The sequence below is a fragment of the Thamnophis elegans genome, chromosome 13, assembly GCF_009769535.1.
Source record: "Thamnophis elegans isolate rThaEle1 chromosome 13, rThaEle1.pri, whole genome shotgun sequence".
Taxonomy (NCBI): Eukaryota; Metazoa; Chordata; class Lepidosauria; order Squamata; family Colubridae; genus Thamnophis; species Thamnophis elegans.
This window is the reverse complement of record NC_045553.1, coordinates 18,969,277-18,995,059: the sequence shown is the minus strand read 5'-3', so window position 1 is coordinate 18,995,059 and position 25,783 is coordinate 18,969,277. Positions and strand designations below refer to the sequence as shown.

Genomic DNA, 25,783 nt, shown 5'->3' with positions numbered 1-25,783 from the left:
GAGGAGTTCTCAGGTTGGGGGGAGTGTTCTTCCTGCTGCAGGCCTTGTGGCAGCTGCCTGTGTGATTCATGTAGAAGGTAGGCTTGGAGTGGGGGGGATTGATCCACCGCCTGCCTCTTTAACCTCCTTGATGGAGATAAGACTCCTTTTGGCCCTTTGCTGCCTCCCCTGCCCTTGGCTAATGCCTCTGCGATGGTCTCTCACCTTTTTAACGGCTCCTCAGAGACTCTGGTGGTGGTTGTTCCTGGAGGGCTGAGAGCTGGGCTCCTGCCGGCCTCCTCTGAGCTGCTGGGGGCTGCTATCTTGGACCACGTGGTTTCAAGATGGCCCCTGGCTCCAAATTCAAAAGGCTCCTCTTTGCTGGAGCTCATGGAAATGACTTGTGCCTTTGCAGGCTGCCATGTGGCTGCCGCTGGAGGCTCTCTCTCTCCCTCGCCTCCCACAGCTCTTTCTGAGCCTCTCCGGCTCTTACCTTGTTCACTGGTGATAGCTGCCAACGCAGGCTTTCCAGGGCGTTTTAACAACCCGCGGTTCGTGGCTCAACCCCTGAGGGGAGCAGAGGAGCACTCCTGCTCCTGAGAAGCCTCTGTGGCAAGGGCTTGCCTCTAGGAAGCATGTGCCCTGTCCTCCTGCTTGCCCGGCAAAGGTCCTCACTGAGTGACTCCATCTCACTCAGTGGCCAGGGCAGTGTGCCGCCCTAGGGGCCTTGTGGCAGTCCAGTCCTTGCAGGAGGAGGCTGTGCGCGATGTAGGGAGGCAGGATTCGCCGGGTCCAAGTTTATTTTCCTTAATCCTTTGTAAATTACTGGAGGTCCAGAGTGGTGCGACCTTTCCAGTGAGTGGATGAGTCAAATAAGGGGAATATCTGGTGGCCAGGGGGCGTTGCCCAAAGAGCTCATCTGACTCATCCAATCATGAGAGAACAACGTCAGCCCATTCTGGATACTCCTCCCCCCTCACTATGGAGAACTGATATTTTGGAGTGTTGACTCAAAGTATATTTTTTAATTGCAATTTTTTTAAAGCTGTTCTTCTTGGACAGAATGGGTGAGATTCCACAACATGAGACTAAAGATATGTCTGTAAAGAACTGTATTCTTGGTCTCTCTTTTTCTTCACCTCAGAAACAAAGAACTGCTAGCTCAAACCATAACTCTTGAATTGGCTGCTGGTGATTGCATCCTGTTTAAACCTGACATGAGGGAAAAAAACTTAGCCAAGCCTAGGACAGACTCTACCAAGTCTGACTGACCACTCTTACCAGCAGGCCAAGCCTAATGCCATCCAGCAGACATGAAAGAAAGAACCCTAAAATGCACAAGAAAGACCACAAGACTCTCTTCTATCCCCAGAAGGCAGCTGTAAAGACTATGGGGGAAATTCATTGTAACGTTTTCTTTCTTGTCTCATTTATATTGTAATCACTTTAATGTATTCATGTAAGAGTTGTATTTGAGAATGGCTAGCACAGAAAGTTTGTCCAAAATGTCTGTATTTTCTGTATTGTAGAAGCAGCGCACGCGCGCGCGCGCACACACACACACACACACACACACACACACACACACAGACCCCATTCAGAATTAGATTGAAACTATCTCCTTGACTTAACTCCACACAAAGCTTTTCCTAGGTTGATTTTTGCCCTGACAAAAAAGCCTAAGCAGTGATGTCTCCCTTTTAAACCCATGGGGGAATGTCAATTCTCCTCAGATAATTCCCCCACTTGAAGAGTAGCAGAAAGGATCTTCAAAACCTGAGCCCTGACTAACTCAAAAATGATGCTGCCCCATTGTCCAGTAAAGCAGGATATGTTGCACTGGTGGGTCTCATGAGTATGAGTCCCTGGGCTCATTGTGTGTAATTTTAAAAATACTAAATAGCCTGGATTGCACACTAGCTAAACTCAATTTGTCCTCACTAAAATAAGAGCTAGGCAGGTTCAAGAACCATCCCTAGGGCAGCCTGTAACTTAAAGGAAAAGCATGGCTGTGAAGAATTTTGGGACTTCTGCTTGCTTGAAACCTGTCTGGAAGCTTTCAGAAAGTGATATCTGATACTAATTGGCATGTAAAATTGGATACTGTAAATTTCTTTCCAGAAATTGTGCCCTGGTTGCTAGACCTTCATGGTTGAAAGCTCTCTGGGAGCCACTGAAGGGATCCTTCTGCTGTCTCTCTCAATGCCTTTCATCAGAAGAATTTAAGTCTCCCTGATCTGACCAATTTTAATCTTTTGTCAAGAACATGTGCGTTCCATGCACATGTTTTGGGGGAAAAAAGGAGGCATTGTAGGAAGTTATCACCCAGCACTCTGCCAGAAAAATGAAGTATCCTAGGAAATATTGAAAAGGCAGAATATTTCTCTGGATGTGAAAAGAAAGAAACATGTTTTAAAAGACAGAATAGCTGCCTGTAGCTTCCTGCCACTTTGTCAATGGGCCATTAAGAAGGCCAAGCTAGTCCCTTAACGTAATAAAGACTTCTCCCCTTCAGCTCCAGGGGATGGGATTAAAGCATGATAATATTGGCACTTTACCCAACTCACCACATGGCATCTGAGAACTCAACCAAACCTGGATTCAAAACGCAGCCTAGAGAGATGCCCCGCATGTCCCCATGGGAGTCTGACAACCAATCAGAATACAAGCTCAAGATCAAAGGCCAGAGAGGGCATAAAACCAGGGACTCGGCATCTCAGTCTTTCCTTCTCTTCTTCTCCACCAACATTGAAACATGTGATCACCTTTTCTGTTCAGGACTCAAGCCATGTGGTCCTGCCCACCAATAAACCATCTCTCCAAACAGTCTCCATGTCTCCAGTGTCTTTTTCCCCACTTGGGGCCGAACCCAGAAGGACATTTCTTTCAACACTTCCTTCCTTCCTTTGAAACTGCTTTCTCTGATACAATGACGTGCGGTGAAGCTTATGGCTGGTGAGGCACGGTGCTGGGCTGGCTGCAGGCCAGGGCAGCAGGCGGGCGGCAGCATTGGCGTCGTCGTGAATGTCGGCCTCGGTGGCGGTGGGGCACTTTGCATCGCGGGAGCCGCCAAGTGCCTTTGCTGCAGACCTGGGCCAGCCCAGCACCATACCCGGGTCTGCAGCGATGCAAAGTGCCCTGCCGAGGCTGACATTCATGCTGCCGCCGATGCCGCCGCCCGCCCGCGGCATCGGCGGCGTGAATGTCGGCGGCGGTGGGGAACTTTACATCGCGGGAGCCGCCAAGCGCCTTTGCTGCAGACCCGGGTCTTGGCGGCTCACGCAATGCAAAGTGACCTGCCAGACAATTATTTGGAATACATTCTAACATCTTATCATTTTCCATAGCCATAGTTGTATGAATACTTTGAGAATCATTCTCTGCAAATATTAATTTAAACTAAAATAGATATTGACCTCTAAGTCTTCTGATGGTTCTGCTCTTGGCGGCTCCCACGATGCAAAGTGGAGAGTTGAACTTGCTCACACAGGCGCGTTTTACAAGCAAGGCTCCTGCTGCTAAATTGCGCAGTCGCTCAAGTGCAAGGCATGATTCGCTGCTCCCAGAACAGGAGGCGGGAGAATCAGTGCCTCCTTTGCATACGAAATGTTTCGCTTTTTAACTTTTAAAAGGTGAAAAATTCCTTATGCAAAAGAAGCCCCTAGTTCTCTCGCCTCCTCCTATAGTTAACACTAAGCAGACTCCAAGCCACTGTGACTTGGAGTCTGGTAGCAACTACCTTGGCTTTAATTATTTTTAAAAAATTCTTTAAAATTCTTTCCTTTTCCTGAGGAGACTGGTGAGGCCCCGCCTCCCCTGCCTCTAGTGACTGCACGTCCCTGCTCTGATACTGTCCCAAGCTGCAGAATATTCACTTTGAGGTTGGGAGTGATCCCCACTCTCCTTTCAAGAGTGCTTTCTAAAATGTGCATTGCAGGGATATTTTCATGCTATTTAACACAATCCTCAATAATCAACCACGCAGGTAAGCAGTCTAGTCATTATGCAGTACTATCAATATGAAATATATAATACACAACTCAATGACTGTTACAATTTGTACATCATGTCAATTTTCAATTTTGTAAACGAGTAAGTGAATTTGCATAATGCCTCATGTACTATCCCTCTGCTTTCCTCATGTAACCAGAAAGATAACTAGAACAGACTTTCATTTCACTGTAGAGATTCATTGCAAAAGAGCCAGGAATTATGATTTAAAAGCAATCTTAGACTGTCCTGTGAACTATACCCTCATCTAGAGGTGAGGCACCCTATCTTAGATGCTGCTTTCCATCCCATGACTGGTTATTTCTGAGTTTTTGAAATCCCAATTGTGGAGATCTCTCCAAGGATGCAGGAAATAGGATGCAAGAAGCATTGAATCCAATGTTGTCATGATTTCTTCCATGCGCCTGACCCAAGAAAATGGCTAGTGTGGCACTACTAGAGCAATTTTACTGTAAGAAATCAGTGCCTTCTGGTCTGGAAATCTGGAGTTCAATTATGCTGAAATAGAGAAGTAAGCCAAAATTTCTTTAACATTTCTTTTAATCAAAATTCCTTCTTTATACATAATGTCAATCCACAAATCTGTTGAAGGGAATTTAACCTCTATTTTATTTATCTCCTGGTTATAAAAGAGAAGAGGGAAAAGAGAATTATCCTCCCAATGCTGGCATATCCTTGTTCACATTTTTCTCCAACTGACCATTGTATCTTAAATACAATTCTTTAGGCAATATGGCTCAGCCTGCAATCCTGGAGTTGAAAGAACCTCAAAAGATAACAAATCCAACCCTCTGAGGACAGGAACCCAGATTCAAATGTATCAGACGTTGTCCAGCATTTGCCTAAACACTGAATGAAGAGAAGTCCAGCATGTCTATGGAGAATTAGTTCCATTGTTATTGAGGTCAATGGATACACAGCGAATCCGATATTTGACTGAATCTGTTAAATCCATTATGTTGCATTCTGCTCAGGTTTGGATCACCTTCATTATTTTCTTTCAGATTTTAAAGAAGGTTGATTATCCCTCTTCGGTCTCTTTCCAAAACTTAACAAGGCACGGGTCCAAAGCAACCAGCTCTGGCTTTTTGCAAATCCAATATCTCTGCCCCTTTGCAATTTCCAAGAAACTTGGAGTGACACACCCACAACCCTATGTAGTCCATTGACGCCAGACCCCTTCAACTCTGTCTGACATGGAGCTGAATGGAGGATATGCACATAATCATCTGTAGCCTTCATAGTCACCTCCCCTGAGAATAGTGTGTGTGTGGCTGCGTGGTCGATATAAAACAACAAAGTTTTTCATCTTCGTTAGGGTGGTAGTATCAGCAGTCAGTGTGTGTATGTGTGTGTCTGTGTCTGTGTATCAGAATGTGGTGGAAAGCAGATTCAATCAGTTGCTTATATCAGGGAAGGGGTGTCCTCCAATGGAGGCAGACCAGTACTGGGCTGTGGCCTGTTTGGGACCAGACCACATAAGTGGCAGAGTGTCCATTTGTGTGAGCAGCAGCCACTTGGGCATGTGTGTGAAGCTCCACCTGTGTGAGCAGCGGGTGCACCTACCACTCACACAAATGGGGCTTCACGTGCATGTATGAGTGCTTCCTGCTCACTCAAATGGACCTGCCCGTTCATCTGCCTCTCGCGTGGAAATATCCCCTCCCCTCCCCACCAGTCCAAAGGCCGGAAAGGTTGGGAAGCAACAGCTTCCATTGTAAATGAGTACAAGACCAGAGGTGGCAATCGTGTAGGGTAGGAACAGCTGGAGAAGAGAAGCTTCTCTTCCCAGAATATGATCTATCATCTGTGTTGCTTTTGTCCCAGATTTCTGAAATACAAACATGCTAAACCTGAAAAGCAGAAGAGAACCTGGAGACAGACACAGTGACACAATGCCCCCCTCTCAAATCTTTTGCCTTGCTCAAATAAAACACTGCATTCTAAGCCTCAGAGTTACAAAATGTTATTTTAAAAAAGTTTGGTCTACATAATTTTCATGAGAAATTTGGAAGAAGCTGGCTTCAGAACTTCTTCCAAAGGGCTTGAATTAGTAGCTTTGAAAGAATTCCCTCCTCCTTCCTGTGCTTATCAACAAGAGCAACCTTGGAACTGTCGCTGAACCAAGTTGGTTAATAGCTCACTTATTTTATTTTGTGTAATGGGAAGTGCCAATACTGGATTATGGAGCATAGAGTGGCAGGGAGGGAGAGAGGGAGGTTAGAGCTGGCTCAGCAGGTTCCAAGTCTATTAAGAGCCAAATAACCATCTCCCCAAAATAAAACAAAAGAAAATTAAATAGCACAATAGGCTGGAGTGCACCAGCCAGTTTTGATACTACATGGAGACAAAAATGCAGAAAGAAACAGCACAGGAGTCAAATTTAGGCCTGTGAATGGGTGAACCAATTAATCTATTAGAAAAGGGGGCAGCCATGGGGAGGAGGTTAAAAAGAGTCAAGGTGGTAACGGGAGCAGTGTATGTATGTATATGTGTGTGTGTGTGTAAGTATATACACATACATACAGTATCAGAGATGGTATTCAGCAGGTTCTGACCAGTTCTGGAGAACCGATAGCAGAAATTTTGAGTAGTTTGGAGAACCGTTAAATACTACCTCTGACTGGCCCCATCCCCATCTATTCTCTGCCTCCCACCTGATTGGGAGGAAATTGGGATTTTGCAGTATCCTTCCCCTGCCATGCCCACCAAGCCACGCCCATAGAACCAGTAGTAAAAAAATTGAATCCCACCACTGTACAGTATATACACACAAAGTATATATTATATAATTTTATATAAATTGATAACCATGAAAAGCAACATAATTAAAAATATTAAAATATTGCCTCCACCTGTATACTGGACCCGTGCCCCTCCTGGCTGGTCTTGACCAGCAGGGAGGTGACACGTGGCTGGCTCCAGACGATTGTTAACACCTCTCTCCGGGAGGGATCCTTCCCGCACCTCCTAAAGAATGCGGTGGTAAGACCCCTCCTGAAGAAACCTTCTCTGGACCCAGCCATCTTGAACAACTATCGTCCAGTCTCCAACCTCCCCTTCGTAGAGAAGGTTGTTGAGAAGGTGGTGGCCTTTCAACTCCGACGGACCTTGGATGAAACTGATTACCTGGATCCCTTTCAGTTGGGTTTCAGGCCTGGTTGCAGCATGGAAACTGCTTTGGTCGCACTGATCGATGATCTATGGCGAGCCAGGGATAGGGGTCACTCCTCTATCCTAGTGCTTCTTGACCTCTCAGCGGCCTTCGATACCATCGACCATGGTATCCTTCTGCGACGGTTGCGAGAGGTGGGAGTGGGAGGCACCGTTTTACGGTGGTTCTCCTCCTACCTCTCGGACAGGTCGCAGTCGGTGTTGGTTGGAGGACAGAGATCGACCCCAGGCCCCTCAATTATGGGGTGCCACAGGGCTCGGTCCTGTCCCCCCTCCTATTTAACATCTACATGAAGCCGCTGGGTGAGATCATACACCGGCACGGGATTAAATACCACCAATACATGGAGGATTTTTAATGTTTGTTCTCTTTAATTTTATATGTTCCCCCTTCCTGCTTTTATCTGTAAGCCGCCCTGAGTCTCTCGAGAGTGGGCGGCATACAAATCCTAATAAACCGTAAACCGTTAAAATAGACTTAAAAATTGCACGTTAAAAAACTTTTAAAAAGCAGCGAGCCCTTAACCCACCAACCACCCCCAAGGTTACATGCCATTCTTAGAGCCTCATGCCAATTGGCCAGGAGAGCGGGGGCCCGCCTCACCTTTTTTAAATGCTTCGTGCAGAATTAAGTGCCAGCCAAACGTACTACTCATGGTCAGCTTAGCTCCCCAGAGGGAAAATTTAGGGGCAATTTATTTCCTTGTGCCATCAGCCACCCTGGTATGGAAGTGAGAGGGCAGCCCTGGTGCCCTGGAGAAAATTAGGTATCCAAGAGGTTGGTGGAGGGCCAAAAGCACATGCAGAGAACACAGAGAAACACCACAGGGCCTCCAGCCCTAGGTCTGGAATTTTGGCCTGGAAGATGGTGCTATACCAAGCAAAGCCCTGCAGTCCCTGTGGATTGGAACTCCCGGGACATAGCCAAGGATGCAAAGAAAGGGGAACACCAGCTGAAATGGGACACAAGTGAGGCTGAAGAGTGCTGAGACCAAGACAGAACCTTGAGGTGCCCCCACTGCATGCTTCCATGTTGATGTAATTCCATTGAGAACTACACGCTCAGTGTGGTTGGTAAGCCAATGCAAATCCATCTGGTGGTGCTACTCTCTATCCAACAATACCAACAATTAGACTGAACGTCTTTCCCAAATATTTTACTGAAGTCCAAAGAAACTATGTCCACAGTATTTTGCTGGTCCGCTAATTTAGTCACTTTATTAAATAAGGCATACGGTTTCTCTTCATGATCTGTTTTTAACAAACCCATGCTGGCTTCTAGTAATTATTTTGTTTCATTTCTAGGTGCTCACAAATCCTCTGCTTGATTACCCTTTCCAGGATTTTCCCAGGTATTGATATCAAGCTGATTGGCCTATAATTTCCTGGGTCCATCTTTCCCCATTTGGTAGATTAAAAACACATTAGCTCTTTTCCGGTTCTCTGGTACTTCCCCTGTATTACAAGAGCTTTGAAAGATTGCATTCAGTGGCTCTGAGATAAGAGTTCCTTCAGAGCACTGGGATGTTAACCGTGCAGTCCAGGTGATTTCTACTCATCCCAGGGTGGCTAGTTATTCTCTTATTAATTCCTTGCCTATTTTGATTTATGTACCTGTTCTATTTCCCTTAATGCTGTTTTTGATAAATTGGGATATTTCTTCCCTTTGTGTAAAAACAAACGCAAAGAAAGAATTAAGCAGATCTGCTTTCTCTCTGCTGCCTGTCACCTTTTTTCTTACATATTGAATGAAACTTTTATTATTTTGGCCAGTTTTAGCTCATTCTGGGCTTTAGCTTTCCTGGCTCCCACCTTGCAGATTTGGATTATTTGCTGGTATTCTGTTTTAGATATGGGCTCATCTTTCAATTTTTTTTTATATTTCTTTTTTTTGGTTTTGTTTTCAATTTGTCAGAGAGCTCTTTGTGCAACTATGCTGATCTCATTTCATATCTCTTGGTCCTCTTTCTCTATGGCATTGTTTTTGCTTGGGCCTTCATTATATCATTTTTCAGGTTTTCTAAGAGTCTTTATATTGTTTTTCTATTTAGGAATTCCATTCATGGAATCCTTCATAATCTCTCAATTAGTTTGTTGAAGTCTAGTCTGGCTTGATTCAGTTACCCATAACTGCCTAATGGCAGGGGTGTCAAACCCGCGGAGTTACATTGTTGTCACTTGACGTATCACAACTTTCCCCCCTTTGCTAAAATGGGGGTGGGCATGGCCAGCCCCTGACATCATTTTTGCCCTCCCCAGGCTTCAGGAAAAACCCCGGAGCCTGTGTGGGTGGAGGAGATGAACCGAGGGGGATTCTGGCACACCCTTCCTTTCCAGCAACCATTTCTCTTCCAAACACTCCCCCTGCATCCCTCTCTTAATGGACTGGTCCTAACAGTGGTTTCCCCAAGCCAGCGGGTTCCCTTTTTTATTTAAATATAAAATTTTGTTCCCTAGAACAGTGAGCTAATTTAGCTACTCTACAATAAAACATCTTTTATGCTAATGAACTATTATAGAATAACTGTACAGGACTGGGTGCTTTTTAATAAATACCAGACCATAAATTATTAGGAGAAGTATATAACCTGGTGCCACGTTTTGCATGTTCAGTACAGCTATACCAAGGTGCTAGAAAGTCAGCTATATCAAGCAAGTTGCCCCACACTGCAGTTTCTCTATTAGGGCACTTTGATAACGTTGCTGTATCAAACATGGGCTGTAAAGTCTCTAACAGTCATTAACAAAAATATAAGTCTTTATGCAGCAATGTTTCATTTGCATTCTCAAAATGCTGTTAACAAGGCTGAACTAGGGCTTATCTTGGTATTCCCTATATAAAACTTTTTCTAAAACCTGTGAATGTTTTTCAAGGTCAATTTGTCCCAGTTTACTTAGGGAAGGAGGTGGGGGCTGGTGGGAGGAAGGAAGGCTGGCCATGTGGGGGGGGCCCTTGGAGCAGAATCCCAAGGGTGGGGGGAGGAAGGCTCAGTGTTCTATGACTGACCTCAATGGCAGCCAGTTTTGCAAAGGATCCCACAAGCTCTCTCAGCATTCCAGTTAGAGATCCCAGCATCAGGGAAGAGAAAGACTAGAATGATCTATTGTTATCACAGTTCATCAGATTTGATCTAATTTATCTCATTCCCTTTTTCCAGGTACAATATAAAAAACAGCTGGAGGAAACTATACAGTGCTGAAAAACTATAGTGCCATCCATTCCAGCACAATTAACGAAAATAACCCTACTCTCAGCAAAAACAAACAAACAAAAAAACCCCAAGCACTGTCCTTCCTCCCCCACATAGCAATCCGCATTTTTGCTAAGTTAGCCCCCACATTTGTCCCTCTGTTCCAAACATCCTATTCCACAAACAATGTAACTTGTTAGCAGCCCTTTTCCCTGCAAGATCACAGGTCATTTGTGGACCATGCGGATAATCATAATTGGCAAGGGTCTGGACATCCAAAGCTGAAAATTGCAGGCTTTACAGAGTTTCTCCAAATGAATCAATAAAGGAGCCCTGATGTGGCCACCACACAGGCCTCAGGAGGACCAGGAGGTAGAAAATGTTGCTCCGCTTCCTGTTGCCTAGCCTGGGACTGAGCCGGAGTCTGCTGAGTCAGAGAGGAATAGGCACACATGCAAGGCCAGCAATGTTTGTAAACCTACCAAGCCACGTGCAGGCAGGCGGGTGGGCAGGCGGGCAGCAGAAGCCAGTCAAGAGTGCCAGCCCCGCTAGGAGGCCACGGTCCTAAACTGGTGGGAGGAGATGAGGAGTGCTCTTTCCACAGCCCAGTGCTTTAAAATTAGTCACAGTCATCTCCAGGATCCTTCAATCCTGTAGACGCAGCCAGATTTGTGGCACTGAAAAACTAGCATGACATGCAGCTCCAAGCCAAGAGCGAAAGGCTGACCTAGGAGAGCCAGCCTAGTGGTCTAAAAGTAGCTCGGTACCTTCATTTGCATCACCGGCAGGGAGATAGTGAGGAGGAAGTGAGTTCATTAGAACACCATGTCTTTTATGCCAAAACAGTAAATTACAGCTGCTTCATTATAGCACAGCTTTAGATATTTTTTTTCTCAAGGAAGGAGAGCAGAGCTGGCCACCAAAAATGTGCTCAAAGTACAGGTAAAGCAAAGAGAGTTGCATGGAATGCATCGAGAATGTCTAACATGTTTAAAGGGGAAAAAAGGAAGTTCAGAGCTAGGCAATATATCTTAATATGAGATGGTAAAATTTACAACTATATCACTTTAATTTTAGCTGACGGGTAATACTTTTTTTTTTTTAATTCTTCCTCTGCCCCCAAGTTTCCTGCCAACTTGCTGCCACTGCACCAAATCTGGAATTCCGAGCAGTGGTGGGGTATGTGCCTGGCCGCATCTCCAGCCCCCCCCCGACCCACCCGCTGTCACCACCGAACAGTCAAACACTATGGTCACCAAACAGTCCGAACCCCGAAAGGCCCTGGTGTATAGCACTACAGCGGATGCATGAAAATGGGAAGCCCCCAGCTGCTGCCACCATTCTACACTCTGCCCACCCACTTGTTCACCCATCTGCCCAGCTCTGCCTCTGGTGGAGAGCCAGCATTGCTCTGCGCTCTGCCTACCTGCTTGCTTATGTGCCCACCTGTTCGGCTGGCTCTCCCTCTGGCTGCCGCAACGTTGCCCCCATGGTGAATTGGCTGTGTGGCATTGTCCTGCAGGGGCTTCGCATCAGTGAGTTAGCAGATGCGGTGGTGGCGAGCCAGCAGCAGTGAGCCAACCACACTGAGCTGGCTGTGCTGAGTTGTCCTAGACCCATAAAACAAGGCTAACAAAAGGAAATAAAAGTTTAACCCAACTTGGATTTGCTGGGAAGGAATGAAGGAAATAGAGATGCCTTACTGGTATAATTTATACTCCATGAAAATAAACACAAATACCTCCCAAATATTTTTTTCACTTCTACCACAGAGAGGGTACGCCTGTGATCCCCAGACTAGACCAAGGGCCATTTAAGAAGCACGTACACACACCTTGACATAGCACACAAGTATCTTTGTCCTTCATGAAGAAATCTAGTAGGTGGCTCTTTCCATGGATAAAGCGGAGTTGGCCTCCAGAAGAATTTCTGCCACAGAACCAAGGCATTAATCTTAGAACACCCCTCTCTGCTTTTCCTTCCCTCCCAAAATAATCAGGGCATTCAATAACTTCTTTTTGTTTCTTTACTTGCGTTTTGCCTTGCCTCAGTTAGCTGCCTGCAGGATTTCATAGCAGAAGGTCTGTAAGCCATGTGGGGCAAGCACTTTTTTACATATGTATCCCAATTAATGAAGGGCCTCCAGAGGAAAGATCAGGAAAGGCCAGTTTCACACAGGGTGGGCAATATGCGTGAGATTATTTTTCTTTAAGGAAGGTTTTGTGACAAATTATAGCAGCAAATGTGTTAACATTTATGAATATTCTGAGATTGCTGATTTCAGTGTTAGAATTGTAATGAGCCTCTAAAAATGTAGGATGACAAATATTACCAATAGCACAATTTTAGCAAAAGTAACTTTTCTCAAACATGCAAATAATTTTTAACTGCACTATGAATCAGTGACGCTGACCCTCAATAGCCAGCCCTGCACTTATTGCACTTATTCGAAGTCTAAGTTGACTTGCCCTTCTTGTATTCTGTCTCCTGGCAACTGTACACAACAACTGAAATTAACCTGTTGGTTATACATCTTCTGTTTTACACTTTTGCAATGAAAAAGAACAAAGTGGAAATATGTATAAACCTGTTATGCTGAACACGGTATGTTTGGGGAACTCTAATGCCACAGGACAGACTGGGAGTTGGGCAAAAAATAGGAAACAATCTTCCAATCAATTACAACATTTAAAATCTAGGTATTTAACTGCAATATTTAATTAACTTTTCAGCTCTCCTGCTGTCAAGAAAGAAAGAAAGGGCATCAAATTGCAAATCTTACAATTAAAATCAGAAAACTGATACTTCAACAGGAGGGTCCAAGCCCAGGGGGGCAAGCTGGCCCTGTCCACCAGGACTGATACTGCAGTAACTGACATGAAGCATTTTGGGCTTCTGAAGAACATTATCACTGTTTTACTGTTCGTTTCTTAAATGTATACTATATGGATAGTCCTCGCAATTGAGCCCAAAATTTATGTTGCTAAGTGAAACATTAGTTAAGTGAGTTTGCACCATTTTATGATTTTTTTTGCCACTACTGCATTTGTTAAATTCACATGGTTAAGTGACTCTGGATTCCCCATTGACTTTGCTTGTCAGAAGGTCACAAAATCTGATCCCACAACCCTAAGATACTGCAACTGTCATAAATATGAACCAGTTGCCAAGCATCTGAATTTAATCATACAACCATGGGATGCTGCAATGGTTGTGTGAAAAACAGTTATAAGTCACTTTTTTCAAAGGAGCCGTTGTAGGTCAAGGACTTCTCAGACTACCTGCAATCATTTTTTTTTTAATTCAGAACCTCAAAGTAACATATAGAAATACTACCTCCTTCTATTTTTCCCCATAGTAACAACCCTGTGAGGGATGTTGGGGTTCAGTATAACTTCCCCAAAGTTCCCCAGTGAGGCAGTGACTAGAAGTTGAATCTTCTCATTCCTCCAATTCCAACTTGTTGACAATTACAGAACACCACTTAGTACTGTATGTTTCAACTAATTCTAAAGAGGCATGAAAACTTAGGGCAAACAAACAAAAAACAAACAAGATTAACAAAGATATAAAACTCAAGTACCACCATCCCCATTCACCAATATTATAAGGCTAAAATCAGAGGCCAAGTCCCACCATCACATAAGGGGTGAATCTCCAGACATAACAAGCAGAAAACATGGGGGGTGGGAGGCTGGAAAACCTGGAGAGACCCTTGGCTTCCATTCAAAAAGAAGCTATTGGGTTCTGTTCCAAGCAGGGGATTTGCCCCTTGCAACTGTAGGATTCCCTTATTCTGTATTTTCAAAATATGTCTTGGTTTCCCTTCTAAAGAATAACTTACTTCTTAAATAAAGTAAGTTGAAAACACAGAAGAGCAATTAATTAAAAATAAAGCAATATTGAAACTGTGGAGAAATTGTTTTGTTAAAAACGTAGAAGTTACAATACAGTGAACCAACAACGGAGGTCTTCCATTGTGGAATGGAAGTTATGGGGTTATGTTAACAATGGTCAAAGGGGCAATTTAAGAGCAGCACTATGAAGCTGTTCAAAAGAAAGATCCTGAAAGTCAATTTTCTACAGCTAAAATGAGATTGGGGAAAAGAGGGGAGGAGAATCACATGCTTTCAAATCAAGGAACTATTCTGGTTGATATGGGTCCTAATTATTTTAATATTAATTCCTAGCTTTGTTAACATGTCTCCCTCCACATTCTAAGTAGCATGTGAGCCTAAGTGAACATTAGGTTTTATAATTTTAAAACATTGAGAATCAACTTTGTCTTTGATGCCCAAAGACTTGCCATAGGTGTATCCCACAACCCTCCTGGCATCTCAAGAGATTGAATGAATACAGAGTGGGCAATACACTCTAGTTCATGCTGCAAATTCAGAACTTGCCTCTCCCCTGCCTTTTGCATATTAGCCTCTGTGGCTGACTGCTGCTACCATGGGATCTGGATGTCCCCCTCCAGCCCACCAAGTAACATGGCTGCCAATGCTTAAAGAAACATCCAGCTCTTCTGCGCAGTCACTTGATGGTCACGACTTGATGGACAGCTGATGAATTCCTGGTTTTTGCTTCAGCTCTAGTCTGGGTTTCCGCAGGATCTGTTGTCTTGCTTATAGCAAAATTCTCTCCCCAGAGTTCAGTCCCCTCCCCCCAGCTTCCTCAAGAACCTCCAACCACCACAAGCTGCAATGCTGAGTTAAGAGTTTCATCATCACTAACTGCCTACTCCTCCTAGGGATTTTCCCATGGAGCTGCTCCCAGTTCTGAGATACAAATCAGTTTGGTACGCCTGGGTAGCAAGCTAATTACTCTTGAAAGAAAGCACAGCACAGAAAGAAAGTGGCATTTGGCTGTGAAGCAATAAATGACCAAACTATGCGAAGCATCTGGCACCTCACCAAATTAAGACACCCAATGTCCTTTTCCACCACCACGAGATAGAGGCTGCATCGCAAAAAAGTTAGGGCAGTTACTGAGTGACATCAGGGTGATGTCACTGCTGTTGCCTTAAGGAAGAGTCTGACTCCTTTGCTAATTTCAGCAACAATGGGGTGGGGGGAGCAAAGGACGGAGCAGACAGTCAGTCCACGCTAAGGACGGGAGGAAAGACCATTTCAGACGTTTTTCAGGTTTAGAAAAGCTCAGAAAGGAAACTTGCGCAGAAATATAACACCCACACACACACACACACATACACACAGGCAGGCCTTACAACAATTTCCCAAGGAGTGTTTTGTCTTTCTCTGGAGTCAGGCATGCTCCCTTCGTCGCACCCCCACCCCTTTTTCTCCAGGCTTTTGTCTTGGAAAAGAAAGGGGGAAAGCCACGGTTCCTCCGCTCCTGGCTCTGGCGCCTATGCCTCAATTTCTTTTTCCTCCTATGCTTCCAGGTGTAAAGAGGAAGGTTTTTAAAACTACCGAAAGTGACGTTTAAAAGCCGAGGAAGCCAAAGACCTCGAAGAGGAGGATTTGCTCCTGGAAAGGACCCGTCGCGCACAATTTAAAGGTCCCTCCTCTATTCAGATGAATCTCCCTGGAAGGCGAAGGAGACGGGGGAGAAGGCTGCCTGGCAAGGCAAGAAAGGCAGGCAAGAAGGGAGGGACGGGTTACCTGGCGAGCGGGCGAGCGCGAGTCCTCTTCAGCCCTTGGGCGCCGCCAGCCAGGGGCCTCCCGCGCCTTCTCCTCGCTCCCCCGCGTCCGCCCCAGCCCTCCTCAGCGCCGGCGAGCCTCCGCCGCTACCGCGCAGCCATCTTGCCTCCTTCTCCTTGAAGCGGCGTGACAGACACCCGGGTGCAAGCGGGGGCTTTTCTCCTGCCAGACACCCCAATCATTATCACACTGCCAAGCGCGTAGCCCGTTTCCCCCTCCCCAAGAAGCGAACAGGGGGGACGTGACATACATGCCCGGCCCTCCGCCTTCTCGCGCCCGCACGCCCGACGGAGGGGAGGGAAGGGGAGGGGAAGCGACGCCGGCTCAGCCCAGCCCAGCCCAGCCCCGGGCCAGCCGACGCGGAGTAGCAGGGCAGGCCTCGCGTCCCCTCCTCTCGGGGGGCTCAGCTGCCAGGGGCAGGCCATGGGCAGCCGTCGCCCGCGCCTCTCCTGGACCGGCCCGTCCGAAGCTCCCCCGGCAGAGCGGAGAGCCCCGCCGTGGCGGCCTTCTGCGGCTCCATCCTCCAAGGGGCTGGGATTGCAGGAGAAGAGAAAGCGCCCCCAGCAACACGGCGCTACCCACCCAGGCGGTCCTGAGGACGAAGGCTTCTCTCTTTCGGGTCCCACGGGCGGCAAGGCAGGCCGCCCCACGTCAAATGTGCCTGCAGCGACTGTGACAAACCCCCCCCCCCCCGAAAGTAACGTGTTGTTTGCTGTGTAAAAGCCTTCATTACTGGTTCTTTTTACTAGTGATGGTTTTAATGCAGGCTACATTCTGTCAGCGATTAATATACTCCGGGTTCAAATATACCCCAACATGGATCAACTGCATCTCTTTCTTCAAGGGTTAACATACATTCATAGGTGACAGTGATTAATAATCCTATGAAAACATAAATGAAATCAATAGGTGCAAAATCACTCTACCTGCTGAAGCTGATAGCAGAGAATGCTGCATAGGGTGTAGGATACACATAAAAGCCAACAGAAAGACTATCAGTTTGGTTTAATATGTGAATCCAGGCCCTAAACTTGTCAGCAATGGCTTTTGGCTTAGTCTGATGGATGAACCTAGCCAACTGGGATTTATTATACAAACAATGATTAATAACCCATCGTGGCCCAGTGCCATCTGTGAATCCGCTCTTAGCCCTACAGACCACTTTGCAGGCGGGAGCCGCAGAACCCATTTGGTTTGTCCAGAAGCACAATGTGTGTTGCTCCCAAAGGCAGCTGGAGGGATTTCAATAGCAGGGCAGATGGCTCCTAGCTGGGAAGCCATTACTGTGTAGGACGGAGTTTTTCTTATTCCCAGATCAGGTCCCTCGGTCAAGTAGGGGAAAGGCATGGCTGAGCCCTTTCTACTCTATGCAGATTCAGACTTCCTAGACTGAAACCAATTGTCCAAGCCAATCTTGGCCATTTGGGGGATCAGCAGATGCCTATGAACCATTTGCAAAGCTTATTTGTACATGGATTGGATTGAACGCAACACAGAAGAAATTGTTGCCACAATCTGTAGTGTAGGGATGGGAAACTGGAGGTGTTCATACCCTCCTCTCTGAGGGCTGCATGAATGGAGGTGCACCTGACGTATCACTCATAATACGTGCACTACATGGTCACTAGCAAGATGAGGAGTGTCTCTAATTGTCATAGTCATAACTCTCCAGCTGCTAGTATCAGCAGCAGGGGTGGTGGAAGACTTTTCCTCGTATTCAGTGCCAGCATCCAGCAGTAGGCTGATCAACAAGCAGCCAGTGTACAACCAGAATGACCAAGAAATACTGATTTCTCCTGTGCTCCGTATTAATTGCTGCTGTTCTTTATGGCTTGATGAAAGCTTGTCAAACTTTCAAGATTTTCCTAAAATTTCATGAAGTGCTAAGAGAAGAGCCTATTCTATTTATGGTGTTCCCTTTAGAAGAGCAAAAGTCTGTAGCTCTGCATGTTCCAGAATTTTAAAAGGCAAAAGACTATTTAATAGATGACCACAGATTTCATTAAAAGGAGTTTCTATAGGGCTTGAACTTCACAGAGGGAAAGATGAAAGATTTTCAGCTGGGTGACGTTACTTTCCATCTTTACCGAACTAAAAATTAATTTATATACAGGTTTAAAATTCCACTCCCATTTTCTTCTTTGAACTACTTACACACAAGGATTTCAAGATGGCTTGCCCCAGCCTTCTTCCAATTATTATTTTTTCCACTTTTCCAGTGTAGTTTGCAGCCCATTCAAGGACTCCCCAGTCTTAGTTCCTGCCTTGCTTTGGATTCCATCTGGATATCTAGGTACTACCACAACTACAAAGCTTTCCCAGGGTAAGCCTAGCTCTATAAAGGAGCCAGTTCCCTAGAACAGGAGTCAACCTCCAAGCCATGGACAGCTACCTCTCTGTGGCCTGTTAGAAACTAGGTCACCCAGCTGGAGGTGAGCAGAGGGTAAACTAGCAAAACAGAGACTATTCTCCATCCATAGTTCGTGGAAAAATTGTTTTTCATGAAACTGATGTCTGATGAAAGGTTGGGGACTACTGCCCTAGAGAAATTAACACAGCATAGAGTATTTCTGGACAGCTGTTGTCAGAAAAACTTTAATCCATGTCCCCTTTCAACTCACCCCAAGCTGCAGTACCCTACTTCTTACTTCCAAGTAGACATGAATAATATCAGATTATTTAGAATTAAATTTTAAGAAGATACATTTAATAAGATTACACTCCCTTCAGTTAATAATGTTTGCATCCCATTAAGAATTACAATTTCGACTTCCGGTGGGGAGGGGGTTGCCGGTGGGAGCTGGTTCTTAACGGCTCCGGATTCCTGGTTACGTTAAACTGTCTGAACAGCAATTCATCAGTCGTTTGACAGCTTGTTTACCTTTTCTTCGGGCTTAGGAGATAAGGTGACCTAATTGTGCTTGGGCAGCGCACCAACTAACTTTCCCAGACCAAATCTGGGAAGGGAGGAAGGGCACCCGAAAGCAGAATTCTCTCCATGCCAGGAACTCCTGCTGCTTTTATTAGCAGCACAAAGCAACCCACCCATCCTCAGCACAAAATTTGATCTACTGAATCCAGGATGAGCAGAGCCTATACACGTGAACTTTTAATTGTTTGTATTAATCCTTAGCTTCATTTTTACAAGAATTCCTTCTGATAACTTACTTGTTAAAGACATATACAAAATGGCGCCGAGCAGCTTCGTAGTACTGATCGGGCTTTGAATCTCCATCGAGCTTAAAACTTCAAAGAAAAGGAAGTGATTTATTACTAAACTAAACAGCAATTGTTCTACAATCGACCAGCATAGATTTATTAATTGGCTGAAGAAGATTAAACTTGGAATGGCTTCTAAGCAAAAGGTTCCCCCCCTGTTTCAAAAAGTACGGGCAGCCCCCCCCCCCCGCTCCTGGCACGAAACTACAGTCATTACTTCCTCCCCCCATTGTTGTAGGGGAGCAGTTGACTAAAGAAATTTTTCAGAAAGAACTGGCTGAAGCCTTTAAAAATCATGCAGTTACGATGGAAACAAAAATTAAGGAAGAGATAACCGTTGCTCATAAAGAACTGTCTGATAAACTTGAGACTCGGGTTCAGAAGAACAGGGATGATATGTTGGGGTTTTTTAATTCGTTATCAGAATATGTGTCCGGAATTGAAAATAGATTAGAAGATCTTAGTGACGCTAATATTAATTTGGTATCGAAAATGGATGTGGTTCAAAAAGTTGTAGATGCTGAAAAAGAAATTATTATGTTACAATATAGACAAATGGAACTTGCATTAAGAATAAGAGATTTACGTGAAAATAACCAGGAAAATTTGAACAGATTCTTTCAGAAGCCTTCGATAATCTGATGGGAAGGTCAGGGGGGAATTTTGATTGGCAAATTGAAAAGGTTTATCGTGTTAACTCCTGGCTTGCCAGACAGAAGCAACTTCCAAGAGATATTGTGCTTTACTTTACCACAAGAGAGGAATATGATATTGCAAGAGTCCTATAAAACCAAGCTTCAAATTGGGGGTCAGGAAGTGACTGTTTTGAAAGAGATACCACCTCAAATGCTAAGCTCTAGGAAAGACTACGCCTTTTTAGTCGAAGAGCTTAAAAATAGTCAGCTACAGTTCAGATGGGATGCACCAGTTGGGTTAGCACTCATTTTTGAGGGGCAAAGATACCGCCTTAATTCACTATGGAAGGCCCGAGATTTTTACCATAATATCTTGAAGGCCGGACACCCCGCCCCACCTGGACCTAGAGGAAGAGAACAAGAAGGACAAGATAGACAGCAAACTACACAATTATCAACAAGGATGGATCATCTTTCTCTCTCAGAAGCATAAGGAGCCAAGGAACAAAGACAAACCCGTGTGATTACTAGACGAATGGACCAACAATTAAAAAAGGAACAATCACAACAAACACCTGTTACCGGTCAAGATGCTACAGTTACCAGCTTAGAAGCAGTGGGAGGAGCCAAACCAAAGGTTAAATTCCAGGATGTTCAGATGGCTCTAAAAAAACTTCTGGGAGCCAAAGATGACAACTAAGTTTCTAACGTGGAACGTCAATGGATTAAACTCTCCACAGAAAAGAAAGAAAATATATCACTATCTTAAACAGTTCAAGAATGATATAATTTGTTTGCAAGAAACTCGCATTAGATCAACTGATCAAAAATATCTGATTAATACAAGACTTGGACAACATTTTATAGCTTCTGCTACAGAGAAGAAAAATGATATAGTTATATACTTAAGGAAGGATATGAAAGCTGAATTAATCAAAGCAGTTCCCCACGGAAGATATATTGCAATAGACTTGGTATTAGAAGGGAAAAGGACATTGCTACTGGGAATATATGCTCCCAATCAACGACAAGATGGATTTTATAGAAAGCTTCATGCCAAATTAGTACAGTGGGATTATAGGTCCTGCATACTATTGGGTGACTGGAACGGTGTTATGGACACTAAGAAAGATAAGAAGGCTTCTCGCCCAAATACTCAAATATGAGCGAAACTACCTAAGTCTTTTTTTGATATGATGGATGATTTCGAACTGAGAGATATTTGGCGAGAAAGAAATGCAGAAGAATATGATTTTACCTTCTTTTCTGATAGACATCAATCCTTTTCCAGAATTGATTTCATACTAAATACCAATGATTTGCTTTCTAGGGTGAAGAAGACAAAGATATGTGCCAGAATTTTATCAGATCATAATCCGGTTTGGATGGAGTTGGGAGGGGTGACGCAAGCAAGAAGGTCTTGGAGATTGAATGAAAATTTATTTAGATATGAGAAATATACTAATGAATGTAAAAAATTGTTAACAGAATACTTTGTTTTTAAAATGAATAAGGGTACATCTATGGAAATTGTATGGGATGCAAGTAAAGCATATATGAGAGGAGCTTTGATAAATCTAAATAGATTACATAGACGTAAACAGAGGGAAAAGCAAACTGAACTGGAAGATGAAATTAGGAAGAAAGAGCAAGAGTTAATTTTAAAACCAGGAGATATAAAGATTAAAGAAGCAATTACCTTATTAAAAGACCAATTTAATATGCTGATCTCAGACCAGGTAGCTACCAGTCTGTTATATGCAAAACATAACACTTTCTGCAATGCAAATAAATCTGGTAGATGGTTAGCATATCTGATTAGGAAAAAACAAAAGTCTCGTAACGTAGCCAAATTACACTACAGAGGGAAAGAAGTGTATCAACAGGATGAGATTCAAAAGGTCTTTCGTGAATTCTTTATAGCATTGTACAAGGGTGATAAGGGTCTTAGATATAGAGAGATACTTGGATAAAGAAAAAATACCCATAGTTAAAGAAGAGCAGAGGGAAAGAATGAATCAACCAATAACTTCGGGGGAAATTCTACAGATAATCAAGCAGTTAAAGGCAAGGAAGGCACCAGGTACAGGTGGCTTGACAGCGGCTTATTATAAAAATCTACGATTAGAAATGATAGAACCTCGTAAGGAATTATTTAATAAGATTCAAATGGAAGGTAAGGTACCTCCATTTTGGAAGACAGCTTTTATATCCCTGATACCCAAAGAAGACCAAGATGTTACTCAACCAAAAAATTATAGACCTATATCATTACTTAATGTAGATTATAAAATCTTTACCAAAATACTAGCAAATAGGTTAATGTTGGTTATGCATCAATTGATTCATAATGATCAAACAGGTTTTATTCAAGGGAGACAAATGAGAAGGAGCGTAAGATTAATTGTTAATGCACTAGAATATTTGGGAAAGAATAACCAAATTCCTGCTGCGTTCATATTTCTGGATGCTGAGAAAGCCTTTGATCGAGTTAACTGGCAATTCCTGTTGAAAACACTGCAAAAAATGCAAATAGGAGAACGTTTCTTACAATCAGTTAAAGCAATATATCAACAGCAAACAGCTCAAATTATAGTTAATGGAACTTTAACAGATTCTTTTCAAACTGAAAAAGGTACAAGACAGGGTTGTCCCTTGTCCCCATTACTGTTTATTATAACTTTGGAAATATTGTTGAATAAAATACGGGGCTTGGAGGACCTAAAGGGAATTAAGATTAGGCAGCAAGAATATAGAGTGCGTGCTTTTGCAGATGATTTGGTTATAATATTAACCCAACCGCAGGAATCTAGTATGATCTTAATGAATATGATTGATCAATATGGTCAAGTGTCAGGATTTAAAATAAATCTAGGGAAAACAAAAATATTAGCTACAAATATGAACACTAAACAAAAGGAAGAACTAGAAGGAATGATAGGATGTGAAATAGTTAAAAAGGTCAAATATTTAGGAGTTCATATTTCAAGCTCAAACGTGAAGTTATATAAGTATAATTATGAACCACTTTGGCATAGTATACAGACAGAGATGAAAAAATGGGAGAAGTTACAGTTATCTTTGTTGGGAAGAATAGCAGCAGTGAAAATGAATATTTTACTGAAATTTTTATTTCTTTTCCAAATGCTACCAATACTTAAAAAAGATGTGAACCTGTTAGAATGGCAGAAGGGTATTAATAAATTTGTATGGGCAGAGAAGAAGCCAAGAGTAAAACTAAAAATAATGCAAGATGTACGCGAGAGGGGAGGTTTGAAATTACCCAATTTAAAACTATACTATGACGCAGTAGTTTTATTTGTAATTAGTGATTGGACTAATTTAACAAATGATAGAATACTTAATATCGAGGGGCATGATCTGGTATATGGATGGCATGCTTACTTGCTATATAACAAAAAAGTGGACAAGAATTTTAAAAGTCATATTTTAAGGAATGCTCTACTGCGGGTCTGGAAAAAAATATCAATACAAATTAAATGATAAGATACCCATGTGGGCAATTCCTAGACAGGCAATAGAAAATATGAACATAGTACAAAAACAGGATATAATTACTTACAGACAGCTTCTTACCCTAGAAAGGGGTGTATTACAACTAAAATCCTTGGATTAATTAAAAGAGGAAAAGGTAATCCAAACATGGTTTCAGTATGGGCAGCTACAGGCCAGGTGGAAAACAGATCAAAAAATTGGTTTTATGCAAGTCGAGGATAATTTACTTAAACAAATAAGAGATCAAAGTTTATTTATTTATTTATTTATTTATTTATTTATTTATTTATTTATTTATTTATTTATTTTAATGTATATAAAGAGATTATATAATGTATTAATACAGATGGACTCCGAAACAGAATTACTTAAAGCCTGTATGACAAACAATTAAAAGTTCACGTGTATAGGGTCTGCTCGTCTTGAATTCAGTAAATCAAATTTTTGTTCTGAGGATGGGTGGTTTGCTTTGTGCTGCTAAAAAAACAGCAGGAATTCCTGGCACGGAGATAATTCTGCTCTCGGGTGCCCTTCCTGCCCTCCCAGAGTCGATCTGAGAGAGTTAGTTGGTGCGATGCCCAGCACAATTAGCTCACCTTATCTTCTTAGCCGGAAGAAAAGGTAAACAAGCTGTCAGACAGCTGATGGATTGCTCATCAGACAGTTTAACGCGACCAGGATTCCGGAGCTGTAACGACCAGCTGCCACGGCAAGCCCCTCCCCCACCGGAAATCAAAATATTGAAGAACCAATAATGCTGGATACATGGGAAAGGATTTGGATAAGAAATGTAAAATTTACACAAGCCCAAAACTTGAGAGAAAACTTTTACAAGATGCTTTATAGATGGCATTTAGATCCTAAAAAGTTGGCTTCTATGTATCTGAACTTACAACCTAAATGCTGGAGATGTGATTCTCTGGACGCTACATATTTTCATATATGGTGGACTTGCAAAAAGGTTAAGGCATTTTGGATAAAAATATGGTGGATTATGCAAAATGTTCTTTAAAAAAGGATAAAGTTTACCCCTCAGTTATTTCTGTTAGGTATAATTACTGATTGTACAGCTGTAGAGATTGATTTTGCACTTAATAATTGCAGCTAGATTGTTGGTGGCGCAATACTGGAAGAAGGAAGATTTGCCTACTATTCAAGAATGGACATTGAAAGTCACAAATTTAGCCGAGATGGCTAAAATATCTGCATATCTTATGGACTACTCAAATGAGAGATATAAACAAGACTGGAAAAAATGGATTGATTATACTCAAAATAAATATTGGACTAAGAAATTCAAGATAGCTTATGATTAAGATCGGGAATGATATAAATTGTTTAAAGTTAGCCTAGCAAGGAGGAGCTAAGTTCAATTTAAAGATGTTATCAATTTCCTACTCTTTTTTCAAATATATTTTAGACTGTTTTTGTTAAAGATTTATACCGTGTATGGGTTCTGGGAAGTCAGGGGAGGGAAGGTTGGGGGGGTTGGGGGGGAGGGTGGGAAGGAGGGAAGTATATTAGGCTTGACGAGGGGTGTTAGATTTTAAAGTAATATGATTGTACATGTATACTGTTTTCTCTTATTTTTTCTTTAAAACTAAGATATGTTAAGTATATTGATATGGAAGTATAAATACCATCAACGCAGAATGGAGTTTGCTCAGAAGCTGAAATACACCAAGTGAATGAAAGGAAGAGTGAGAAGCAGAGGAGAGAAGAAAGATAGGAAGAGTGGGATAGGAGAGAGGGTAAGGGGGGAAGATGAGAATAAAGAGGAGTAGAAAGAGGAGAGAGTAGAGAGGAGAAGGAGAAAGGAAGTAGAGTAGAAAAGGATGATGGAGGGAAGAAAGGAGGTAAGGAGGGGGAGGAGAGAGGCAGAAGAAAGTGGTGTATGGAGAGCAGAAGAGCCAATAATTGTTTTTTTATCTTTTTTAGTTTTTTTTTTCTGGGAGTTGATGGCAAGATGAACTGATGTAATTATTAATTAATACAATATGATATTGGCTATGTAATAGTATACATGTGATTATATGTTATGAAAATGGAAAATAAAAAAGTATTTAAAATAAATAAATAAATAAAAGAATTACAAGTTGTTTTCATGGATTGAGCAGATATGAAATGATCATTCCTGATCCTTCCCAAAAGGGAGTAGAAAGGATAGAAAACCTGCCTGCATCAAGACAAAGACATTATTTAGGACCCAACTGAAGTTTAGAACTTGAACGAGGAGTCATGTCCAATGTTCACGTAGCTAGAGCCACACATGCCACTGAGCCCTTCAGTTTCCTGGGTCCATTCCCCCAAGATTAAATTAACTGCCCCATCTTTATTCTTCTTTATGCAGACAATTTATTTCTGCAAAGAATGTCTCAAAATAAAACTATTCTAA

At 43.0% G+C, this 25,783-nt stretch overlaps 1 protein-coding gene across 1 annotated transcript in view; it reads right to left on the bottom strand.

The window, feature by feature from the left end:
- Positions 1–16,323, bottom strand: part of TET3 (tet methylcytosine dioxygenase 3) — an 86,447-nt gene extending 70,124 nt beyond the window's left edge. The window contains exon 1 of the mRNA XM_032229592.1: positions 15,980–16,323. The gene's annotated coding sequence lies outside the window, so the exon portion shown is untranslated. The remainder of the gene's footprint in view (positions 1–15,979) is intronic.
- Between the last annotated feature and the right edge of the window lie 9,460 nt (positions 16,324–25,783).